General features: G+C 43.6%; 1 long non-coding RNA gene across 1 annotated transcript in view; it reads left to right on the plus strand.

The window, feature by feature from the left end:
* The first annotated feature begins 8924 nt into the window (after positions 1-8924).
* LOC138492689 (uncharacterized) overlaps positions 8925-18748 on the plus strand; it is a 60105-nt gene continuing 50281 nt past the window's right edge. The window contains exon 1 of the long non-coding RNA XR_011276250.1: positions 8925-10408. This is a non-coding gene — a long non-coding RNA (uncharacterized lncRNA). The remainder of the gene's footprint in view (positions 10409-18748) is intronic.

Genomic DNA, 18748 nt, shown 5'->3' on the forward strand with positions numbered 1-18748 from the left:
GAATCGCCAGTGCCAAGTACCCCGGCGGCCGGATAGCCAAGCTTCAGTCCACTGTGACCGCGAATAAAAGGAGCGCACCTTTTAACCGAACGAACTCCGCGGCTGGTTACATCCCTGGGCAGTGCAACGACTCCAAGTTTCCTCCTCGACGAAATCTTCTCTTCCCCTGGTCGAAACCACTAACTGCACCCGCTGCCAGGAACAACTGCCACCGCTGGAACTTCCTCACTTTTAAAGGTACTGTGTTCCGCCTGGCCTCCATTTCTTCGGATCGCTAAAGGTGACCCTTAAATCCTTGGTTTTCCAACTAGGTTGGCCCCCCAGACCTTCTAACTTTCTTTCGCACCAAACCAACCTGAACATTTTTGCAAAGACTTGAGTGCATTTTTAAATTGTGTGATCTTGGGCACATTTCGCCTTGCTCCATTTAAAGTGGCCCTGGCCTATGAACTTTGGCTCTGCAGTAGACTCTGCCTTCACAAACTTGCTGTGGTTTTAGAAAAGTGTTGAACTGTTTATTTTCATGACCGGTCTTTTTCTCTCCCTTTAACTTAATCTTTAACTTAATTATTGGAGTGCCATCTGGGTTAAGCGCTCACATCTGTTTTTACAAATAGTGGTGTTTTGACTTGGACTTGTCTAAATAATTATTAAGGGAGGTGTGTATACTTTTGCTGATTGTGTTTGAACTTGCTTTGCTTTATAGTGCTTAGTGTATTTCCTAAAGTGTGTTTTAAATAAATAATTATATACTTTTGATACCAAGCTCTGGTCAGTGTTTGCTCCAATGTGTTTTTGACCCTATTGTGTATCCTCTGTATACTGCCCTACTCTTCTTGAGAGAAGTCTGACTGCTCAGCCACAGCTACTGTGTAAATCTGGGCGGTACAGACTGCTACCAATTGGGTTTATTGCTTACTCCTAAGTGTTAATCTTTTTGCAGTGTTCCCCAAGGGAACTGCACAGGATTCTGCCTAACAGTCTCCTCTCACACATCTTTTCTGTGCACAGCTTAGTTTTACCCAAGACGACTCCTTCTAGATTCTCCTTGAGCGTAGGACAATGGGCTTATCTAGACGCTCCTCGTCATTGATGCTCCTCGTCATAAATGTACTCAATCAACCCCCTGCTACTCTTTACTATTACCACAATCCCCTGTCCCCACTTTATTTGCCACTCTCAATCCACTCACCGTTCGCATTTCGTCTCTTGACACTTGGATCGTCTCCTCCTCCAACCAGCCACTTTCGCCTTCGGTCCGCTCAGCGCCTGTGGAAACCAGGAGGGATTTCGTGAAAGACAGGCCCATCCCCCCTGTATCTTCTTTACTTGCAGGTTTTCTATATTGGCCGCTCTCCACAGGAAACCTCACGTTCTTCCACCTATATGGTGGAGACCGCCCGCTATTCCGCAATCTTTAAGAGCTTACTGGTCGATGGGTCTCGATTACCATCATCTCTCTGCTACCAAGTGAACCCGTGGACCGGGTCCTTTAAGACAAGGTAACAGTGTCTGAGATAGATGGGGATACAGATCTTACTCGTACATCAATAATCAGACTGACTCAGGAAGTTTGTCAACAAAAGTCAAAGCTGTTTTAATAACAAGTCTTTAAAACAGGGAGGGATAAGCAAGTGTTGTGAGCCAAGGGATTCCTCAATTTTTTTAAGGGGGCTGTGGTATGTGGGGAGAGATACAGCAGAAAAAAACGTACATATACCACTAGCTACCCACCTCTAACACACCGAAAGGTGGCTACTTGTCAGAAATTTACCTCATAGTAGGAATTTCATAGGATTATATCTCCCACCATAGACAAAGAAATGTGTTTAGCATATTTTAATTATTATATCAAACAACATGGTAAAACAACATAAAAAACCTATTTCCGTTCATTATTTGTAGAAACACAAATGAGTGGAAGAAGCAGATACCAAAACATTTGCAATGTACAATTTGCGTGATGTTAGTAATGGTGTATTTTGATCGCATTTTCAATTATACAACAACATGGTATAATAGCGTCAACATTTGAATGTGTTTCTAGGGAGAAGGACAACACTGTTGCAGTTTAAAGCTCGTCAGTAAAGTCCAACGCCCCGTCTACAGGACACGATAGGTTAAAAAAACACGTTACACTGGCAACATGGCGCCTATGTGTCAGTGTAGTGACCTAAAAAGATAAATAAAAATTGTTTTACTCAAACATGATAAAAACGGTGATGGTGGTGTTTGTGTGCATACAAAACAAGTAGCCAGGTTGCTAACCTTAAAAGTGATTTCTTTTGGTGTGATGGGCAAAGCGATTGCATGAATCAATCTAATTGAGGCGGCAGACCAGTCCGTCTTAAGAATTCAAGCTGTAAATCAATACGTAAATTTATTTAGATTTTTGTTGAAACAAGTAACATATTGAACCAACAATAGTTACATTTTGATATATGAATCAATCATATTTACCACTTTATGTGTAAGGCAGGGATTATTGTTTCAAGTCCTGCAGAGAAATTTCAGTAGTCTACCGAGTTTCTATGGTATTCCGGATACTACATGTCCCATAATGCATCATGGAATCTAAAAGAAATGCGAAAAGCCTTTCAATTTCACAGGTTTCACCTGATTTGCGTTTCTTTCAAGCATTTAAGTGGCAGGGGGTAACACTTACTTGGCCATAATGATCCCCAAGGCTGTCTTGCATTGTTATATATTGGGTTAGATATTTTAAACCGCTCGCATGTCAGTGAATGGCTCTGTGTGGGAGACAAAGGCACCAGAGAGTACAATAAGACTCTCTGTACGTTTTTGAACAACAATCAAGTGTGGAATGGATTTCAAAGCAGGCTTACCTGTCGTGTGTGCATTCGCCTTCACAGAATCGCTTTACCCCGTGGCTTTTTCCTTGGATGAATACTGGTGTAAGCCAAATGTCATTCGTTGACATCGAACGAGGACTGCCAAGTCCAGTCCATTCGTGTGTGTAATAGAGGAAGGACTTTCCTCAGTATTAGAAAGGGGTCGGCCATTTTTGAGTGTATATGGATCCTATGAAGGTATACTTAACACTGCAGTAAATAATGATCTGCTTGCTAGTTCTCAGTAAGGGGGTGTGTATAGTGTCGAATACATTTTTTCTTATAGAGCAAATTTGTGCACACAATGGTTATGCATTATATGACAATTTTAGACAAGGCATCACCCTCCAGCAGACATGATGGACATAAATGGCAATGAGATCATATTTCATTAACCCCCCACTGGTTGTCTGAGCTATTAGTGGATAAACAGACTCCACTCTACGGCAATATTTAGACCGGACTGGACTGTATTGAGATTATAAATCCATTTTTGCTCCATTTTTTTAAGGAACAGATCCCTATTCCCTCCCCGTGGGTGAGCTTTAGATGTCTCAATAACAAACCAAAATATATCTTCGCATGTGTGTTTCGCTTGTAAATAATGGGCCACCAATGGTTTATCCGGAGTACCATTCCGTATGGCTGAGCGATGTTCGCCAATTCGTAATTTCACTGACCTGATCTTTTTGCCTATATAGATTAACCCACAAGGGCATTTTATCCCATAGATCACCCATTTAGTCAGGCAATTTGAGAAGGATTAGGTGGGTAGCTAGTGGTATATGTACGTTTTTAAAACGGGGGGTACAACAGACATCAACAGATGCCGCACAGAATTATCTCGATGTATTTCATAAAAAACATTTATATAGCAGAATGTCATCATACGTGATATCGCACTACATGAGAAATAAGAAAAACCTACGGGAGATTGTGGTTGGTCAACGGGGAACATCTACATATACTTTCTATGGGATACAGGGACGTGATTGGGTCTCTAATATCAGGTGGACGATTAAGCCCATCCCAAGTGCAAGTCATCTTCTGTGTCAGTCTAAAACTTCACATACTATTGGCTTCTCAAACTATAGGGCTCCTTACTACGTGGCCCTCTATGATTGGTTGGCACACTTGTACCCTTCTGGAATATTCCACTTGCTAGCAGCATGCAAGCTGGTACCCCAGGTGCCAGTGGCTGGACTTGACCGTGTCTCCCCACCCAATTAGCCCAACATCTATCATCACTCCTGCGGTCTGCTATTCAATGAACTCCTTTGAACTCGGCCTTGCAGAGGCTCACTATGCCTGAGAATAAAAGGCAGCGTGGCATGGTCTAATCTTCTGGTCTTGGTGTAGCTCGCCCCAAAGTCTATTTTCATCTGACCATGTGACTGGGGACCACGGTTTTGAGCTCTTTTCCGTATTAAACACCATTAAATGAAGAAATCTTGGCACTCTCGGCGACTTCCGTTCCATCTCCAACAGGAGCTTAGCTTGCTTCTCACGTTATTGTATCTTCTTGAGTACATGGCAAGGCTCTCAGCGGCCCCAACTCTTGACACTGAGCCAGGCAAGCCTTTCTCAAAACTTCCTTCGCTGCCAGCTATCCTATTCAGCTGCACCACACTTCTATTCATGAGGTCCATGTTTGCTAAAATGCGTTGTGTAACATCCAGATTCTATACATTCCTATACATGTACATTGGCGCATTGCCGCAATCTATTCAATACTATTTCTTCGTGTGCCCTTTCTCAGAGGAGCAGATGCTTCTGATCACTGCAGGAGCAGTGACTCGATCCACAGCTGAGCTGGAGCTTCAGCCGTCCGGAAGGTAGGCCCCCTGGCTGCCCTGCCACCCACTGCTGAGAGCAGTTTTCTCTGACGCCGAATCTGACCCAAAAGCACATGTAAATTATGCTCATGTGCTGCCGCTTGTTTGTAATTGCTGCTTTTTGCCCCCTCTACATTTGAAAATCATTTTGTTGCCGAAAATCGCTGTGCCTCCATTGCCTACCATGAGGCTACTCCAATCTAAGATGGCTGCCGCCCCAGGCCACTGATGCAGCCTAGTTGCAACCATTACCAGGCCCTCCAGGTCGCCCTGATTGGCCTCTCACCCCTTAAGAGGACCAATCCCTCGCCGGTAGGCGAGCGCCGGCCCACCCACTAAGGAACCCAAAAAGGAACAAGCTCCTGTCCTGATCCTGTCCAGAGCCGACAGAGACCAGGGCCAGGAACTATGGCCGTGCGTCCCGCGCCCGCCTGGAACCATTACCTGGAATCCTCTTCCATGCCGGGTAAGAACACCTGCCTCTAATATCCTAAGTGACTTTATCTATACGACATACTGAGCCCCACACATTGGGCCCCTGTCGGAACTATACCACAAGTTTGTAATTGCTTGTAACATTACTGCTTTCCATACGCCCTGCAATGAACCACGCGGCTCGCCCTTATCCTCTCTGAATCCGCTGCCGCACATCTAACCACCCACACACCCTGATAATGTATTGCCATGACCTTTGCACAGCCATTGCGCATTTAGACAAATGCACCCACGGCATGTAATGTTTTTAGCATTTGCATTTAGCGTGTCTAGTAGGCATCTTGACATTCAAGCCCTCTGATTCTTGCCTCGCATTGAATACACTGGCATTTGAGCCCACCTGGCACTTAATGTTTTTAGCATTTGCATTGATCAAATTACATTAGTGTGCTCCAGTAGATACTCCCCTAAGAGCTCTCCGCCTCTGGCCACATGCCACGTTACTATTTATTTATGTCTATTGCCCATCCATAAGTATAAGTTGTGTTGCATATTCTGGCACCAATACTTCTGCCTTATTACGGCCGCACAGCGCTTTGAATCCGTGTTTACGCTGCCTGCCTATGACTTTGCATACTGATTTCTGCTGCATTGTAGTGCTTTGCACCTCACCTGTTACTGTGTGTTCATAGAATTGCATCTTGATCATTGCTGCCTTGCAGTGCTTTGTATCGCATTTGAGATTGTGTGCTCATAGAATTGCATCCTGATCTCTGCTGCCTCGCAGCGCATTGCAACTCAAGTAAGCAATATTCTGTACTGACTGTTATATTGACCAATATAAATGTATCTGCCATTCGTATCCCCTAGTACATATGGGTATGTAAAACTTTTCTCATTATATGCTGACTGTGTTATATTAGTTAGTGTACCATCTGATCTGTACATCCAGAGTACTAGCACACAATTCCTGCTTACAAGTACCATCATACCTCCATTATGTACTGTGCCCAACTACTCTCCCTCACTTACTGTACATCTACACCAGACGCTGGACATTCCAGTCTCACCTACATACTGTCCACTACACGGCCACCTTCACTCCCGACGTAGCTATCACCCACACCTTGTGGATTAACACTATGGTCTGTGCTAACCCTTATTAGGATGATCCTGTACTTTGGATACGCCACTTTGCTACCAGACCAACACCAAATCAACCCTGTACCATTACTACGAGAAACCTTAGACAGAACTCCAGAGCCACCCCATTAAAACGGTGCTCATACTCTAAGCTTTATAATAGTTCATCATCATCTCCCGACAATATCACAAGCAACTATGCTCAAATCATACCACGCTCCTACCACCCGAGCATTACATGCAGAAACCTCAAATTAGGAGCTCGACTGTGGACTAAACCTCCTCAGCCTCACCCCCACAAGAGAAATAAACACGTGCGTCAGTAAAACAATCCAGCCAACCAGGCTAATGAACCAGATATTAGCTTGGTCTCTAACACTGTGCCTGACCCTCCCCTACCAACGCAGAAAACCCTTGCAACAGACACTGTCATCAAAGCAGCCTTGGTGAATGCTAGGTCCCTCCCTGCTCACGCATTGGACATTGCTGATTTTATAACTTCTGAAAAGCATGACCTACTTGCGGTTACGGAAACTTGGCTAAACGCAGCAGCTGCCCCCTCCTTGGCCCTAGCCATACCTAATAACTATGCTATCATCAGATGTGATAGAAACACCAACCAGGTGAAGGGAGGCGGACTCGCCTTCATCTTCAAAAACACCTTCGACATTAGAGTCCTTCAGGACTTACAAATCCCCTCTGCTGAATCCCTGTCCATCAAACTACCACTATCACCTAACCATACAGCAACAGTGCACCTCATCTACCGACCACCAGGACCAATTTCCACATTCGCTGAGGACATTGTGTCCTGTGACCCTTATATCTACTAATGCCAAACCTAATTCACAAAGTATCTTACTTGGTGATTTTAACCTTGGACTTAATGACCCATTGAATACTAACGCCATTGACCTAGCCAACACTCTTTCAGACCTTGGTCAAACCCATATCATTCATGAGCTCACACTAAAGGAAGAGCATTGGACTGGCTCACCAACCTTAACTGCACTATTGATCTGCTATCTAACGAACCATGTACTTGGTCCGATCAGCACAAAATAACCTTTTCCATCAAAACCACCACACTATGTCCTGCACCAATCATTGCTCCAGCCAACTACACCAGGAACAAGAAAGACGTTACGCCAGATAAACTCCTTCCCCTAATACTCCCCCTCCTGAACAATACTCCCACTTCGCACCCCACAGTCCTAGTGAATATTTACTATCAGGCAATACTTAAAGCACTGAATACCATCGCCCCTCTAAAATTGCGGAAATCTAAACCTCAACGCCATCTGAATTCGTGGTTCACGCCGCACCTAAGGGAATTGCGCAAAACTAAGAGAACTGCAGAAGCACACTGGAAAAAGTGTCCTTCAGTAACTAATAAGAATGAGCTAACCCTAGCATCATCCAACTACAAAAAGGCCATTATACTTGCTAAAAAAGACACCTATAACAAAAGGATCTTGCAAGCGGAATCAAATACAAAAGAACTTTTTAAGATCCTAAAAGAACTGGCATCTCCTATCGTTCCTGTTGACAAATGTATCACAGATGCATTATGGTGTACTAACATCCAGAAGGCTCTCTTGGATAAAATAGCCCTGCTACAATCTAAAATTAACGCGAAAAAATGTTTGCTACTCTCTGACCCTGATTACAAACAATATCCTAGTAAGACCTCTACCTTTGAGCCCACATGCAAACCATTTAGTTTTCCCCTCTGTCAATTTGGGAAGTGGAGAATATCATTAGGAAACTCAAACCATCTAATTGCCAAGGTGACGCCTGCCCTGCTCCGATCATCAAAGCAGCTGCATATGACCTTGTGCCGTTTATCACTAACCTTATCAATGCCTGATAACTTAAAAGATGCTTGGGTCATTCCTCTAATCAAAAAAAACGACTCTTCACCCTGCCAACCTGTCTAACTATAGGCCTATTACAACGGTACCCTTTTAAATAAAAATATTGGATAAAGCAGCTTACCTGCAAATACAGGCTTACTTAGAATCCAACTGAGGCAATCCAGTTTGGGTCCAAGACACGGCACGTAAACTGCCTTGATAGATCTCACCACACAAATTCAAGTACTAAAAGACAATGGTAAACTAGCACTCCTCCTACTGCTTGATCTGTCAGCAGCTTTTGACTTGGTCAATCACCAAACGCTCTGCCACCATTTGAAATCTGCAGCTCATTACTCCGACTCTGCCACTTCTTGGATCTGCTCCTTCTTGGCTAACAGAACTATGAGGGTATGTCTCCTACCGACTCTGCTGAACCTTCCCCGGTACCCTGTGGGGTTCCGCAAGGCTCTTGTGTGTCCCCTACGCTTTACAATGTCTTTATGAAGCCCCTGTTTGACATCCTTCACTATCTGGGTGTTAAGTATACTAACTATGCTGACGATACCCAGATACTCATTCCCATCTCTGGAGACTACGCAACTGACAGCAAAACCCTCAACGAAATCTACTCAGTGATACAAGCATGGATGACGTAAAACGGTCTTTGTCTAAACGACGAAAAAACTGCGCTGCTAATCCTCGGTACACACGCTAAACTGAAGAAACTAAACACTGCCTTCAAATCATTTACTATAGATGGTAACTCCATCACCGTCTCCAACAACACTAAAACTCTTGGCATTTACCTTGACGCCACCTTATCCTTCTCCAAACAAACTAACGCGGTAGCAACATCATCCGCATATACATTTAAACTAATCACCGCCTGCAGGCCGTTCATTACAGCACTTAATTGCCTCACACTTGCCAGAACTCTAGTTCTGTCCAAAATTGATTACTGTAACGCCCTCTACCTAGGTACTAGCCACAAAAACATTAACAAATTACAAGTAATTCAGAATAATGCCATCAGGGCAGCCCTCAACATCCCGAAGACGTCGCATATTTCTGAGACTAGACGCAACCTGCGCTGGCTTCCGGTAGAGCACAGAATATCACTCAAAACTCTTGCTCTAACACACCAAGCCAGGGCCAATCTTGCTCCAGCCTACCTTACTAAACAACTCGCCTCACATACGTCCATAAGATCACTTAGAGCGGCCCAACTGCACACAATGACCATACCGAGATTCAAACTCCATAACTCGGGAGGTGCTAGCTTCCCTGTACTGGCTTCAATGTTATGGAACACACTCCCTGCTTCTCTCCGATCAGAACCCTCCTTCCATGTATTCAAGCGCAACACTAAACTCTGGCTTCAGGACATGGATACAATGAAAGTCTAACCTCCTTAGATAATTAGGTTTGTCTTCTGCCTTACTTTATTGTAGTACTTTTCCTACTTATTTATTTGCTTTACCATTACTGACTTGTTTGCTTTTCCATTATCTCCTTGTAAAGGGGGAGAGCTTGAGTCTCCTGCTTTGATCAACTGTATTGTATGTAACTGTAACGTTCTGTAACCTGTATGTAAGATGATGCGCCCGGTTGCCCATGGGTCTGGCTGCGCTTTAAAAATAAAACAAATACAAATACGTAGCCAGCCTTATGGTTACTTCATCGACTTGCATTACTGCGTCTGTACAATTGTAAAATTGTTTTGCATTTTCTTCAGTGCTTCTCTGCACGTGTAATATTTTTCGCTCCTGAAATGTTGCTCACTTCACTACTTTGTCATCAGCTTCTATAAGATCTATATTCTTACTTCATTTGCATCTCTTCTGGGTGCATCACCTCCACTTCACATGACGTCACCAGTCTTTTCTTTCATTCCTTTTCACACTTCTACCAAAATTTCAGATAGAAGATCGTCATTTCTCTGTGGATACATATAGGGTTTTCTCAATGCATACCTTGTTTCAAGGACCTTTTGCGATATAGGCACCATTATTGGCTTTGCACATGTCGCAATTTCCAGTTGCCAACATTTAGGCAGAATAGGGCTGGAACCTCTGGCAGAGGTATTTGGCTCCTCCTCTACATAATGCTGTGCTTTCCACCCCATATTGGACTGTTTTCCCTTTTAATGAAGGTTGCTGGATACTTTCATGCAACTGAAAAGATTTATTTTTGTCATTTATTGTGAACAGATACTCTTGTTGTAGATGGACTGCTAACATCGCACATTTCCTTGAACGTGTCCTTCAAATGATTTGCGCAGCAGGTAGGTCAAGTGTTTCTTTTAAATATGGTGTTTTTCTTTGTCTCCTTTTCTTTGGTATGATTTACCTACACTCGAATATGTCCCACTTTTTTACACCCTCATAAACTGGCACAAACCTTATTATTATCTTTGTGCTATTCTACAGGCCCCTTCGTGGGAATGCTTCCCATCTGTGAATGTGTTATTGTAAGTCATTTGTGATCAAAATTGACATCCAAGTTCAAATAAATACAAACAGTTTAATTTGTGATTTGGAGCAGTTGTATTCTACCAAATACTTCTCGTTGCCACACCACCATCTTTTTAGCACACCAGCAAGGTCAACGACATCCTGGTAGACCATGTGCTGCTCAGAAGCTTGCCTCGAGCCCCCACATTTCTGGATTTATGTACATGTACCCAGGCCTGAAATCTTTGTACATTTACAACCGAATAACTGATTAGCCATGTCAAGAGGAAGTGCCTTATACTCTCATCCATCTACTTCGCCTTTCCTTGTGGACACTCCCGCTCTTCAGTCAGATCCTTCCAAATGGCTAAAGCAATACACAATTCTGTGCTAGACCATGTCATTCGAAGCCTTTTTGTAGAGGTGCTCATGCAAAAGAACGTAGAAGATGCCTCCCTAAAATAGAGTTGCCTACTGCACCACCTTATGAGGCTCAAATTAACCCTTCTCCGGCTGAACGGATGTACGTGATTATTTTGAATATGAAAATTTCGAAGATGAAAAGGTCATATTCTAAATGTTTGTACTCGAAATAAGCACCCCACAGCTGAATCCACTTTGTAGACTCCGCTCCCCACTTACCTTTTGGCGGCACACTTCGCTGTGTGCCGCCGAGTCCCTGCAGCACCAGTTCCCTTCACTTCGGTGGATGGGAACCTGCGCTGCTGTGTCCTTCTTTTTTTTTTTTTTTCTTCTCGGTTCACCAAAACTTTGTTTTGGATGCGTGGGGCATCCCTGCCACCCATGATTACATTATAGCGAACAAGAGTGTGGGGGACACAACCGCTTCCCTTGTTCGCTATAATAAAAAGCGAAAAGTTAAAATATTCATTATTTTCGGCTGTATGTAATTTTGGTACCGTCGAAATGCGATCTTTTCAACCATTTGTTTTTTTATATACGTATTTTCGTGTGATACCCGGCTGAACCACCTCCAAATAAGTTTAGGGTGGCAGAAGGTACTACTGACACTGAAGAAGAGGGACAAGTGCCTTTGCCTACAAAAAAAACCTTCTACTAGGTTATCTTCAAAGCCATGCAAGCTTTCCAATTGCTTCCATCTGACAAGCCAGAGGCAGGGCTAAACTGCCATCTCGTCCAGATGGAGACTACAGTTATAGAGCAAGCTTTTTTGATCATGGTCTCAACCTCGTTCTGAGCCTTCATTCCCCAAGGCTCTTGATAGCACATACAATACACCCAAGGAGGATTATTTTGTTATGATGGGTACCTTGCTAGCCCATTCTACGTTATTTATGCAGTGGAATTGGATACAAAAGCTATATCCGTTTTGGACAATCATGACAAATCTGGGTAGGACCATTGTAGGACACTCCATCACTTCCAGGCTGGCATTAAGACAAATCGATGCCTCCAACCTTGTAGCTGGTTTTAACCTCATTGAATGCGAAAATTGGGATTGTTTTAATGAATTTCATCCTTCGGATGTGATTGATGAATATTCATTCTGGATTTCAAAAGGCAGAGAGGCAGCATTTTAGCAATTGCAAGTTATTAAGAACATCACATACACTGCAGCAAGAACTCTGGAATGTGTCTCCATCCCTGTCTTTGAAGTAGGTTTAAGAAAAGCAAACCACCGTGGAGAGACAGTGGGTATCATTAGGAAAAGGGAGCGAAATAAGGCTAAGGAGGTCAAGAAAGCTAATGTTAGAGAAGCAGAGGGGGGTGGTCAAGAGAGAACGGGGAGAATGGAAAAGAAAGCTATTAAATAAGAGGTTGGAAGTGGCTGAAAGGAAGGAAATGTGTAGGAATTGACTGTGTGGTGGAACCGCAAGGATGCCGGACAAGAGGAAGGTGGTTGGGAACATATGATGGGTGAAAACAAGCACTAAAGGAACCACAAGGAGGAAAGGAAGGTGGGAAGTCAAAAGTAGATGGGCAAGAAGGGAAGTCCTCAGTGTCTTAACCCTAAGCCTAGTCAGACAGTGGTCAAGAGTCTGGTAGCAGTGTATGACCTGCACCAGAATGTGGGTGAGCCAGGTATGTGCCACAGAGGGGGAGGTAGTGGGGGAAGCCTGTTAATTCTAGAAACCACCAACAGTTAAAGGATCTGAAGCTTGGCACGCTGTCAGGACGTGCAAAAGCAGGAGGGGAGTGCGGGGGGGGGGTCGCCAGGCAATCCCTAAGTACAGGCGGACCAATGTGGCATCCTGACAAGACCATCCAGGGCAAGAAAAATTCTACAAGGTGCAAAAAAAAAATGCAGTCCCTCAAACCCCCAGAAACGGAGTCACTGCTTTGCCACTGGGATGGTGGGATTGTTCAGTTAAAGGATGGATGGATGGACAGTGAGCCATGGCCCTGGAAAAATAAGCTTCTTGTTTGCCTTTGGTCCTGAATCCCACTCCATGGGTGCAGTCCTATCCAAATTCATGACTTTTCTGTTGTATCTAATACAGAAACTCAGCCAAGACCTTGGATTTTAGTTGCCTGTTGACCCTGCGGCTGTGACAATATCCATTCAGTTTCGTACATAGTTTGGTTGACCTCTTGCCAGCCTTTTAATTTATAGGAGCAGTGTTGCAGGTCTATTATCCCAGGGTTGCCCTTCCTGTGGGGCATTTACTGCAAATTCAATCTCTTCAATTTTACTTGCTGTTTCTTCCTAAAGAAAATAGTCATCCTAGTTATTTTGAGCCATTTGGGGGCGGGGGAAGGGGCAAGGGGAAGACAATTTAGCTTGGATATTTGTCAAGTATGCTTTAAGTTTGAAACAGTTGACCATCCCGTGGAGCAATGTGGGTAGTTGATTTTCACATTAAAAACAGTTTTCATTTTCTCATGATTTCTATTTAAACTTTTTCTGTGGTGTAGAATATAATTGCATTAGTGACTACTATTGTTTATATTGTATATCTGAAGATGTTTTAGTTTGGCGTGGCAAGGAGATCGCATCTGGCCGTGAGACCTTCCTGGGCCTCTGAACAGGTATTTGTCAATTTTGTTGCCCAAGCCTTGCTATTTGCCCCCTTCCCTAGAGTGCCTTTCTCCCTTCCTTGTTCCCCTTCCCCCCCGCCTCCCATCCCCCCCACCTCCCCTGATTGGGAGGTGGGGGGGATGGAATAGATAGAATTATGAAAGTTAGCCTGCATTGCACCTAGACAGATTTGGGAATATTAGCAAGTGCCACACTTTGATAGAATTGCAAATGTTAGCCTGTGTCACATCTAGACGGGATTGCTGGCAAATGCCAGACTTGATTAGAGTTGAGAAAGTTAACAAGCGACACACTTTGAACTGTTAATACTAGCATGTGCCACATTTAGATAGAATTGTGAATGTTAGCCTGTGCATATCCAGACAGATTTGTGAACAGTAGCATGTGCCACTTCTAGATAGAATGTTTTAATATTAGCAAGCAGCACACTTGGATAGAATTATGAAAGTTAGCCTGCGTTGCACCTAGACAGATTTGTGATTATTAGCAAGTGCCACATTTAGACAGAATTGTGAATGTTAGCCTGCGCCGCATCTAGACAGATTTGTGAATCTTAGCATGTGCCAAACCTAGATAGAATTTGAATGTTTGCAAGCAGCACACTTGGAGAGAATTATGAAAGTTAGCCTGCGTCGCACCTAGACAGATCTGTGATTATTAGCATGTGCCACATTTAGATAGAATTGTGAATGTTAGCCTGCTTCGCATCTGGATGGGAACGTTCGCAAGTGCCTCACTTAGAATTGTAAATGTTAGCCTGCGTCACGGTTGGATCGCATTGCGGGTGCTGGCAAGAGCCACACCTGGGTAGAATTGTGAGGGTTAGCAAGCGACACTTGGAACTCTGAATATTAGCATGTACCACATTGGATGTAGTTAAGAATGTTATCAAGTGCCACATTGGGATAGAACGGTGGATGCTGGCCTGCATCGCATATAGACGGATTTGTGAGTATTGCCACCAAACGCATTGTGATGCCTGGGCCTCTCTCCCACTCAGCAGGACTCTCAAGTCTGCATGTGGCCTCCCCCTCTGTCCATTGTATGTTGAGGCCCACCTATTGTGGGACCTGAAGCTTTCTCCCACTGGGCAGGACTCTCGTATCTGGGGATAGCCTCCATCTATACATGTTGTATGGTGAGACGTCATTTATTGTGAAGCCCGGACCTCTTCACGACTTTGCGAGGCACTCTGATTTAGGTGTGGCATACACATCTGTCCATTGTATGGTGAACTGTGGGACCAGGGCATTTCCCCACCATGCAGGGTTCTTGAAATCTAGGCATTTTGCCATACTGTGAAGATTAGCTGCGAAACATATAACCCACTAACCAAAAAGCTCAAACTTTTTGCATACTTAACCCACTCAAAAAACTCACACAACCACCTATCGCACAGCAAGCTGCATGCACTTCACCACACCGCAACAACACATAAGATTCACCAACAGCACACAAGGACTGACATCGATCCGATACTCGCACCAAAGCTCAGCGCACTGTGTATACCGAGCTGAAGCTGCCAACGGAACACCACTCCTCTCACTATCCTACTCCCTCTTTACCCTACTAACTCATCCCACCTTCTCGTTTGCAGATCCGCCAGAGCGCCTGGGGACCAACTCCATTGGTGACGGTGCGCGGTACAAATACTTTTAACATTTAACATGCATTGTTTGTAATAAGCATTCCATTACCAATTGTCTCTAAGCTTAACCATTGCATGTTCTGCTTGGTCGGTAAGTACAGTGTTGAGATATTAAATTAATAGTTGGGTGTCTTTTTAATGCCTCCTCACTTAAAACTTGTATTACTCTGCAGACATTTGCCTGAGTAGTTTCTGGATGGTCTGGAAGTAGTCTCTCCAGGCTTGAGACTTAGTTTTAATAATTTTATTGGAAATGGCCTTTGTTACAGTCATTTCAACTAATTACATTATTTCGTGGTAATTTACTTTGTGGAAATCTTAGAATTTTTGCTTCTATTTCTTTTTAATGGGGGGGTTATCCCCAACCCCCTTCTCCCTTCAATACCAGCACTACCCCAAACCCACCCCCTTTTACCTCTCAACATACAAATAAATGTATATTTTCAAAAGTAATTTCCATGCAGTAAATTACCATTAAGTAATTTACTGCATGAAAACAATGGGAGACCGTTATCACCAGAAGCCATCATCAAGCTGCAAGAGGAGGGAGTCCAGCTGGAATAGAGTAACCTTTCACAACATGGACTACAACTTCCAGCATCCCCCCAGTACCTCTCTCTCTCCTCGGCCCAGCAATGAAAATAACTCCAGTGTACACTGTGTGAGGAACTGCCAAGCGAAGCTCCAGAAAAAAAGAGCCTGTTTGTGGCAGTGGCTATTCTTCTGCATCAATACCAGATATACCCACATTTACAAGAAACATGTCAAAGTGAGCACCTGGTAGAAGGGAATAGTTTCTTACCTGTAACTCCATTTCTCCAGCATTGGTATCTTTCATGGATTCACATGCTTAGAATATTCCCCGTCGACAGACTGGGAACCCTCGGTACACTTATAAAGCCGTTTCCCATAGGAAAACTTCCGACACTTCTGTGTCCTATCTACGTCATTTTCGGGGCCGCTTACACATGCCCTGCTAGGACGTAGCGGTATAAATGCCCCGCCCCCGCGGCTCCCTTCAGATTTCAACCCCTCCAAAGCAGAATGGGGTGAAAACCTAGTTATACAAATACATTGCATTCCGGGGAGGCCGGCGGGTGCATGTGAATCCATGAGATACCAATGCTGGAGAAATGGAGTTACAGGTAAGAAACTATTCCCTTCTCCAGCATTGGATCTTTCATGGATTCACATGCTTAGAATAGAATGCACAGCAGTAATCCTGGAAAAAGGGGAGGTGTGAATGCAATCCAACAACCTCCTAATCATATATATATATATATCCATGCTTACATATAAGTGCAAACGTATAAATACACAAATGCACATATCAATATATATATATATATATATATATATATATATATATATATATATATATATATATATATATATATGCTAAAATAGGGTGGTTACAAGTGCTGGAGGGCAAGTTCTAGAGACGAATCTTGGGGCTATCACCGGGGATACCGATGGCACTGATTAGATTAGAACTGGGCCTTCCCTCCTTTAAGGCTATGGTTCTGAGGAAAAGAGCTGGCTTCCACCTTAAGATAAGTGACTCTACTAACCGCCTTCTATCTGTGATCCACCAGGAGGTGACCACAAAATATTCTACCTCACCCCTCAATAAAGACATGGTTAAATTTCTTATTGACATTGGTTGGATACACAGAGGGACTATGGTCACAAAGGAAACCTTACATGCATTAGGTAAAAAAATAGACAGATGGGATTGGCTAGAGAATTTCACTCATATAAGTAATGTCGAGACATCATTTTGTCAAATATCGTCTGTATAATTTCATGAAGCCTCAAGCTTACTTATCTCTCTGCCCCTCCAGGAAACTTAAACGCTTCATCATCCTGTTTAGACTAGAGCAATTACCTACCTTGTATAGCAGAGGGGCTTGGGAGAAAATCCCTGTGGACAAGCGTATATGTCATCTCTGCAAATCCCCAGATTGTCTTGAGACAGCTAGACATCTTCTCACGGGATGTCAGACACTGAGAGACACAATTCTTCACCATTTGGGCGACTTTGTACATGATTGTGCAACAATACGTGCTATGTCTTTCTGGATTTATTGCACCAATACCTGCAACATGCACTTATTCATTGCACTCTATAACATCTGGCAACAAGTGGAACTTGGCCTAAAGGGTGGGGTGGAATCATCCCAAGACTGAGGAGCACATGAAAACACACAGAGTTCCTCAATGGAGAGGAAAATTAGCTATTCACGCAGTCCATGCTATGGTTCTTTTCAGTTATAGTTTTCAATGTTGATATGCATATATGATTTTATTTATAGGTTTATGTATATTTTTGTATTGAGTATAATGTTTTGCATTTTGAAATCTGTAGAAATTGTATGTGTAAAGTTTGAATTTAATTTAATTCTAGATCACATTAAAGAATTTGATATATATATATATATATATATATATATATATATATATATATATATATATATATATACTAAAATAAGTACAGACCCTTCATGTAAAGGGTTTACCTTATTGAAACAGATGGCGCAAGACTGCTCTTCCCATTTGTACATCGTCCGCATGCTGCCGTTCGAGGCAGTAATGGCGGGTAAACGTGTGAGGCACTGACCATGCCGGCGCCTGGTAAATGTCTGCCAGCGGGATTCCTGCCCACAACGCCGTCGAAGACGAAGTTGACCTTGTGGAATGAGCTCTCGGACGCCCTTGTAGTGGTTTTCCTGCCTTGGAATGACAAAAGGCAATCGTCGACGAGACCCATCGAGCCAGTCCTTGCTTTGAAATTGCTTTTCCTCTCATCGACGGACCATATGCAATGAAGAGTTGCTGCGTAGATCTAAGTTCTTGAGTCCGATGAAGATAACATTTTAGAGCTCTCTTCACGTCCAAGGTATGGAGGGCTTTTTCCGCAGCCGATGAGGGGGTCGCGAAAAAGTAGGCAGGACAATGGACGAGGGTTTATGATAAGCAGTAGGAACCTTTGGGATGAAACGAGGATTAGTTGACAGCACCACTTTCTCTTTAAAGAACCTTCGGTACGGCGGGTCTACGACCAATACTTGTAATTCTGAGAGCCGCCTAGCTGATGTAACGGCTATTAGAAAAGCCAACTTCCATGATAAGAACTTCATCGACGAGGTGGCCATTGGTTCAAAGGGTGCTTTCATTAACCCAGCTAGCACCACATTAAGACTCCACGTTGGTGGAAAGCGTTTAATCGGCGGGAATGTTCGGAACAGACCCCTCATGAAGTGTTTCACCAGCCTGTCACTAAACAAGGAAGACGACTGCCTCTTCCTCGTGAACCTAGAGATGGCCGCCAGGTGTACTTTTATTGATGGAAAAAGACAATCCGCTCTTCACCAGGTGTAGTAGATACAGTAGAAGTTGCTCCGGAGTTACCCTTAGAGATTGCACTCCCAGCTGCCCTTGACACCACATACAAAACCTTCTCCACTTACATGCATACGACTTGTTGGTGGAAGGGGCCCG

This window comes from Ambystoma mexicanum, chromosome 10 (assembly GCF_040938575.1).
Source record: "Ambystoma mexicanum isolate Mex_15411 chromosome 10, UKY_AmexF1_1, whole genome shotgun sequence".
Classification (NCBI taxonomy): Eukaryota; Metazoa; Chordata; class Amphibia; order Caudata; family Ambystomatidae; genus Ambystoma; species Ambystoma mexicanum.